Source organism: Lycium barbarum, chromosome 9, assembly GCF_019175385.1.
Source record: "Lycium barbarum isolate Lr01 chromosome 9, ASM1917538v2, whole genome shotgun sequence".
NCBI classification, from domain to species: Eukaryota; Viridiplantae; Streptophyta; class Magnoliopsida; order Solanales; family Solanaceae; genus Lycium; species Lycium barbarum.
The window spans coordinates 80591328-80599350 of record NC_083345.1 but is presented as its reverse complement, the minus strand read 5'-3'; the positions used below and the strand labels follow the sequence as shown (position 1 = coordinate 80599350).

The 8023-nt window shown below is 31.6% G+C and overlaps 1 long non-coding RNA gene across 3 annotated transcripts; it reads right to left on the bottom strand.

Moving 5' to 3' along the window:
• Nucleotides 1-298: 298 nt before the first annotated feature.
• On the bottom strand, nt 299-5228 carry LOC132611022 (uncharacterized). Of its 3 annotated transcripts, none has more exons than XR_009571433.1 (8): nt 5012-5228; nt 3430-4583; nt 3263-3350; nt 3065-3172; nt 2569-2855; nt 2401-2469; nt 696-752; nt 299-605 (listed from the first exon to the last, which is right to left on the bottom strand). It is a non-coding gene; the product is annotated as an uncharacterized LOC132611022 (long non-coding RNA). The 3 variants fall into 3 exon arrangements; XR_009571432.1 differs by having other exon boundaries at nt 301-594; nt 2569-2973; XR_009571431.1 differs by having other exon boundaries at nt 302-605; nt 2569-2973.
• Nucleotides 5229-8023: the final 2795 nt, after the last annotated feature.

Sequence of the window (8023 nt, the reverse complement as noted above, 5' to 3'; positions counted from 1 at the left end):
TGTTGCATTGGTATTTTTGACATTTTTGTTAAATGTCAATAAAAAATTTACGACATTTATTTATAACCTTTATTAAATATCGCTTTGCTATTTTTGACATTTTTGTGAAATTGTCAACAAAATATTTACGACATTTATTTTCAATCTGTGTTAAATGTCGCTTTGCTATTTTGTAAAATTTCTGACATTTAGACTAATGTCGGTATCAAATATTCAAAAGTATTAATAATAATTCACTGTTCAGTTTTCATCATAAAGAAAATATTTATATCAAACAATCATAAAGATCAACCTTTATACACAATGTAACAAAATATTATGAAATAGTAAAAGTCAATCAATTGTATTTCAAAGGACATAGCAGAGAAAGGTCTCCTTGCAAGTTAGACGCTGTCAAATCAAAGGACTTGTTGTTCTATCTCAAATAAAACAAATTCTAACTAAAACATAAAAGCTAAAGTGATTTCAACATGAAACTACGCCAAACTTTCTATTTAATTCCCTAAATTTCTAGAATAAATTCTGCAACAAGACAAATGGAATTCATCTTTCCATAATTCGAGCATCACTTGCCAATAATTGGTATCACACACTCTTCAAAAGTGCTGCAAAAGAATCAGACAGAAAAATAGAATTAAAAGCATGTAATAAATGGAAAAAATTTAAAAGTGTTTTACATGTTTTTCCAAACTTACCCACTTCTTATTTTGTGTGTCAACTCCATTATTTGTGGTGTTCTTGATTAAGTTAACCTACGAAGAAATATTCTCTGGCAAATCAGAAAACACCATCCAAAAATAGACCCATCAATTTTTAAATAGCTAACAAACAAGTGCACGTCATCTTTTATTAAAAACTAATGAGAATTAATCATACTTCACTCAAACAATGACAACTTTCCTCAAATCAAACCAAACCAAATCTTAACTGACAAATTGATGGAAAATTTACAGTTCATCTCATGGGAAGTTTTCAATCATCAGAAAAGACACATAAGGTGTTTTTTTCTTTTTTTTGAATAAGGTAACATTGACACAGAAGGTGTTTTTTCTAATAAAGAAAAGTGACAAGAGCAACAGATGAACATTGACAATCCGCACATATTTTATGATGATCCTAATAATTTTTAGGCAGTGTCTGCTTTACATGTGAAGGGGAATAAGAGTGTGATGGTCACGGTTAATCATGTAACCACTATATACCTTTACTAGCATGCCACCACACAGAACTGAATTATCGCATGATTTTACCTAGCAACTGACACAATGACATTCTAGTGATGTACCATATAATAAAAAGAACTTGATGGAAGTTTGACAGTTGCAGCAGTGCAGATTGTTGTGATATGAAGAAACAAAGAGGAAAAGAGGAAGAAGAGATCTCAGGGAGCAAGGAAAACAACTTAGTTTTGGCCTGTAAATATCATGGCAAGAAAAAGAGAAATAGTAGGAAATCTAAGAGTTGGCGGAGTGATGGAATACACCCTTGGACTGTGAATATCAGCTTCCTTAAGTTTATCTAAGCAAAAAATGAACCGACAACAAAAATAACCAACAGAGCTCCACAAACTTTTTAAAAATCCAAGGTAAAGACCTATCTTGGTGTTCAGTGGGAAAGTGATTCCAAGGTGCTAACACAATGACTGTATTACTACTTCTAATTTATTTCAAGGATTCAACAGTCACATCATTAAAAATCACGATAAACTCTTAGTAAATGAGCCCACAAACTGTTCACGAAGTTCAAATGAGTTCAACAAAACATGGTTGAAGACAAAAATAAAACACGTGTTGCTGAACATGCCTCACCATAATTATCCACAGCTATTCAAACTTGTCAAATTCTAACTCTTGCAGAGTACCCATAGTTCATTTTTCTCTAGAGCACACACATAGTAAGGAGATTAAAATAAATTTTTAAAAGGAGTAAAAGGAAAAAGGAAATACACTGAGAATTAGCAGGTAATTAGCTTGCTGTAACTGACACTTTGTTTCTTCAATTTATCAGACAAAATCTATATATTCAAGCATGAAGTTGAAAATCATAAACAGAGAGTAAAGAAATCTAAAGCAAAGATCTAAAAGTGGTTGTTCAAGATCATATCTATCAGAAACTCATAACTAGTTGCTAACCTCAAAGCCTCATTCGTACAACACGAACATATTGGTAGAAGAGAACATGACAACAAAAAGGGTAAAAAGAACACATAACCCAACTAAAAAAGGCAGAACATCATGAAAAACAGCAAACAAAGATCTTACATAGAACACCTCAACTCAAAGAGTCAACAGAGAATTAGAAGAGCACAACACATACTCTGCTTTAAACACGAGATGACAACACCTGGAAAATCACATTCGAAACTTCAATGTTTACTAATTACAATACGTGCGAACACACCTTTTTTGTTGGAACAACTGATACAGGAGATAATGATTGTTGGCGGTCTTCAACTGAGTTATGGGAAAGCTATCACAAAGTGGAATATTAGTATAATTAAAAGGAAAAATAAATGGCAAAGTTAATTTAAAGAGGAAAAAAATGTGTACCGAGCACAAAATTGTTTACCTCTTCATTACTGATTGATTTACTGTTTGAGCCATTCATAAAACCGATACTCTGTACGTATGCTTGCATCTCAGCCTTCACTTTTTCCTTCACCTTTTCATCCATTCTTTCATCCATTTTTGCTTACATATTTTGTTTTGCTTCAGCCAACTTTTTATCCATATCAATTTGGATTGCTACGGTAGCTTTTTGAACTTCTATCTCAACCCTTGCATCAAAATCTCGTTGCTCCAACTGTGATCGTTTATATACTGGGCCATAAACTAAACTTGGAGATGCTCCTTTTCCTAGAATTCGAACAATCCCATGAGTGTCTGGTCCCATTACTTGTGAATATATATCATTGCAAGCACTTCCAGGGACATTTAACTCGGGATACACTTCAGCAAGATCATCCATTTGTTTCTTTTTGAAAGAAAGGTAAATTGACGGAAAGTTAATTGAATCTTATAATGGAGTTAAAGTACCTTAATATTTATAAAGAATAAGAATTTACCATAACTTCACCGGCTATGTCATTTACTGGTTGTTTATACTCTCTAGTGTGAGTTTTTTTCCACACCTCAATACGAGTTGGCTTTACACCAGTATTCTCTTTTGTCATCTGTTAAATAGTAAGAGATTATCGTAAAATATGCAAGGAATCAAGAATTAATACATAAATTGCAGAAAATAGATAGTGATTATGTCATACATCATCTATAATTTGAGTAAGACTTTTTTCCTGATGTGTGTGGCATAGTCAACTTTTTTCGACTTTCTTTGTTTCTCTCGCTCTTTTCCTAGAAAAGATAAACACAATAATATATGAGATAATAGTCAAGGAGCAGCAAAAAATGATTATTGATATTAATGGAATACCTTTGCTTTTTTTGAACTCCAATAATGAACTAATGAATGCCACTGATCTTCTGCAACCCTCTTTGGACGATGAGCTAAGCGCTCAATATCAGTATTATACGGGTCATAGCCATTACTTTTGGATAACAGAAAGCAAAATAAACAAACTTATAAAACCAGAACTCAGCACAGAAGTACAGAACTCAACAACAATAGCATAGCATACTAGCAGCTAGCATTGTATACGGTTTCAGCATAACCCAATAGCTTTAGCTCAAACCCTGTATTTATTTAATACGTATAAATAACTTATCGAAAACCAAGTAAGCTGCAATTTTTATAACTAGAACTGATAAAAACCGTGTATTTATTTAATACGTATAAATAACTTATCAAAAACCAAGTAAGCTGCAATTTTTATAACTAGAACTGATAAACTCAAAATCATAGCTCCACCTCTAGGTGTACAGTAATATGCCAAAAATCAAACCTTTAAAGTGTACACACTAAAATCCTTCTCAATTTTTTTAAAAAAAGAAAAAGAAATACCTCAACCATTATCATCAAACACCATAACATGAAAACTACAAGCACCATGTTAGTCCATATTATATTTTTCGTTTCCTTTTCTTGTACTCCTATTAACTTTCATAATTCACTCTAACATAAAATTTCATTTTGTCTTTCATTTTCATCCTCACAGCAATTTCAACAACGACAACAACAACAACTGATTCAGTTCTGAAGAGCAACAACTGCTTATATAAACCAACATCCACATAAACGTGCGGTCACATGCCACAAAAATTACCTCACCGCCGAGGTGACGTGCATGGTAACAAATTCATTAAAGAAAGGAAAAAGCTCTATATGGCTTGAAGCTACCCCTAACTGCTACTAGTACATGAGCTTCATATATCCCAAATACCCCTGTTCCCTAAAAGCTGGATAATTGAGCACATATACCATCTAGTTAGACTACAAACAAATATGAAGAGACGATATGAAAGAATTTTTTTTTAAGATACTTTCAGAACACAAAAATACTATTATTTTAAATACTACAATAACAAAGAATTAGATCTCAATATGATTAAACAAAACAGAGGATAGATAAGAATACTATGTGAATGTTCTTCCAATAGCGCTCGCTTCCTTTCCCCGTCTTCTTCAAACTGCAAATCGATGAAAAACTGTTAACTGATACTATAAATAGAATGTGCGAAGGAGATTCATATGAAATTACACAATGTGTGAACGCAATATAAGTACTTCAACAACTCTAAATTTCGTTCCAATCTCACAAATCTCTGTAACAATCAGCAGTAATTTCTGTATAATTAGTTTGGATTATTTTAAAATTAGTAAAGATCTAAATTAGAGGAATAGATTCGCCTCAAACACGGCCAAAAGTTTTTTCCAAGCTTTGAAAAAAATACCAAGTATTAAAATTGCCAATATTTGGAATTGAAAGGAGGGAACCCTAAAATTTTACCGCCAATTTTCTTTGCCTCAAGGGCAGCGAAAAAGGAATTGAAAGGAGGAAGCCCTAAAATCTTAAGCAAAAAAGAAGTAAAAGGAGGGAAACCCAACAAAATCTTACCGCCAATTTATTTTTTCTTCCATATATGTCGCTCCATATGTGAAATTCTCCATATTTTTCGGTAGCACAATGTATTAGTGGGCGGACTCAACCAATTTTAACCAAAATGAGACTGATTTTTGAGAAAAGACTGAGCCAAAATCTATAGACCCGTATCTTAGGCTACACTGATATTGGTAATGGGAAGTTTTGTTAACTCTTTGAAATGGGTCTTCGTATGTTTGCTGAATAGGAGTTCTTTTTGCTTTTTAAGGAGTATGATGTGGCACTTTCACATCCTAAGTTTAATTCCTTTTTTTTTAATTACTTTTACAAGACTTATTGGATGACTTACATATATATTTATCTTGAATATATTATTTTTATCACATATTTTAGTTCCAACTCTTTGGTTGAATATACAACTAATATTATATGTATTCACTAATTTTGAGTTCTCGTGGTAATTAAATGAGAATGGTTTAACAATTAAAGAAATGTATAGAAATTTCCAATATTAGTTGTAAATGGGGGTGCGTAGATACCTATTTCCATACCAAAATCGAAAAATTTATATCGCGGTTTTGATATTATGGTATTTGATACGGTATTTGGTATGCAATTAAATTTTTTTGGCATTCGGTATGGTATTTGGTATTTATAAAGAAAATACTAAAATAACGAATACCATACCGAAGTATAGTTACATATACAGTTCATAAAAATTAGTATTATTGTACTAACAAATATATAAACTAGTACTATTACAAAACTAAAATTGTTCAAATGTTGAAACTTTGCCTACTCTATCTTGATTGAAGTATCTTTTCGTGTAATCGATTTACGTAATAAGGGATTACTTGTATTTTCTTTTGAATATTTTTACATGTGTGAGTTGTTATAGTACGATATAATTGAGACGTTTCTTAAATAGCAGAACATCATAATTCTCTACGATATGAATATGTAAGTTGAAGTGGATCAAATGATTACTGATTTACCGTAGCAACGTAAAATACCAAAATCGTATTTAAACCGAACCATACCGAATTAATTTGATATATATGGTAATGGTATAGTATTTTTAGAAATCGAGAATCGAAATTACCGTACTGAAGCTTTAAATACCGTATCATGCCCACCCCTAGTTGTAAATTTCGATTGTCTATAGCTAGTTTTAAAAAGGATGTTCAAATGATATACATCCTCGCAATATTCTCAATTAGGCTTGTTTTTTGAGTTACTATCAATCTTCATATTTCTACAGATGACTTAAACTTTTATCCTTGCCAGAAATTTTGATTATTTGTAATCCAAGGGGGGAAAATACCTTCAATCTCTAACGTAGGTGCCAAAAAGGAATGAGAATTATATTAGAAGCCCAAAAAAGTACACATCCTTCGATGCCATTAACAGAATCAAACCATGCATATTGTGGTCCTAATTATATGACTTTGGTACAATGTCCTTCGAACATGGATTCACGTAGCTACATCACGCCACCATACGAAGATGGTATATAGAACAAACCTAGATCATTCATGGAGTTTAAAGATAAATCATTTTGTTTCTCTTCTAACTATATATAAGATTTCCTATAGATTGACAAAGCAATTAAATTCAAATTTGGTTTGGATTAATCAAATAATGTATGTCGAAAATAATTAAAAATCATAATTAAGTGATGATATATTAAAGAAAAAAATAATTCACACATTTAATTAATTAAAATTGATGTACTCTAACATGTATTTGTCTTCTTTGAAAGATTATTCACAAAATTAGTGACTTCTTAATTATCATTCTTGAGATTTAAATAACTTGTTTAGGGTGTAGATTTTAAATAAATTGGTCGTTGAACTTTATGGAATGGCCAAAATATAACATAAGATAAAATTTTCTCTAAATTGTATTGTCCAGGGGAAATTTTTGACCTTTGTCCAATAAAGAATGATGGATAATTTTAAAAAAATTAGTTTTCCAACATTAGGTGTAAATGTCGATAATTAGTGACTAATAATATGACATTTAAAACAATTGTCATAATGTATTTGACATTTATATCAAATGTCATTATTTAACGACATTTTCGCCAAATGTCGTTAAAAACAACGACATTTTGCAACAAATGTCATAATATTATTCGACAAGTGTATCAAATGTCATTGTTTTAATGACATTTCAGCTAAATTTCGTTAAAAATAATGACATTTTTTAACAAATGTCGTTATTTTAGCGACACTTGGGACTAAATGTCGTTGTTTTAATGACATTTTGCCCTAAATGTCGTTCTTCTTATGACATTTGGCATCAAATGTCGTTCTTTTTACGACATTTGTTCATAAATGTCAAGAAATTCCTTATTTCCCGACATTTATTTGAAATGTCACCAAATAAATGTCGTCGTATCTCTACTTTCTTGTAGTGTGTCCAGTTTTCCGGAACTTGTTTTCGTCGACTCGTTTGATCTCCGACCTTATAGAACCTTCTTGGCACTTGTTTAGCACCTCAATATCAATCTTAGGGACATCATCACACTTCTCTAAGACATCATTATGCCATCATGGTCTCGTTGTTCGAAATTCCTATCTGATACACCATATATGACTTGCTTTTCTTAGCAACTTTCGTTCCTTACCTTATATGCTCTTGAAATCTCGTTTAGGGTCGTCAATTACTATTTCTTGCTCATCAAAACTTCGCATACACTATGACCTTCGTCAACCTATTCACTGTACATGTACGGGGAATTTCCAAGGTGTAACAGTAAGGTCAGTAGCCTCCGATTTATATTATGGAACAATCATCATCGTTATATCCCACCTTGAAGGAACAAGTAACATAATGTGAGATCAACAACAATGAATAAAATCAAGAAAATCATGAAATAAGCTCAATAATCTCATAATAGCATCAAATCTATAAGCTTTGGAATTTCCAAAAATGGAATCATCAGCATAATCATTATCATCATGCAAAAGCATCTATCTTTGGTACCATAAGAATTTTGATAATCATAAACTTCTAGCTTTT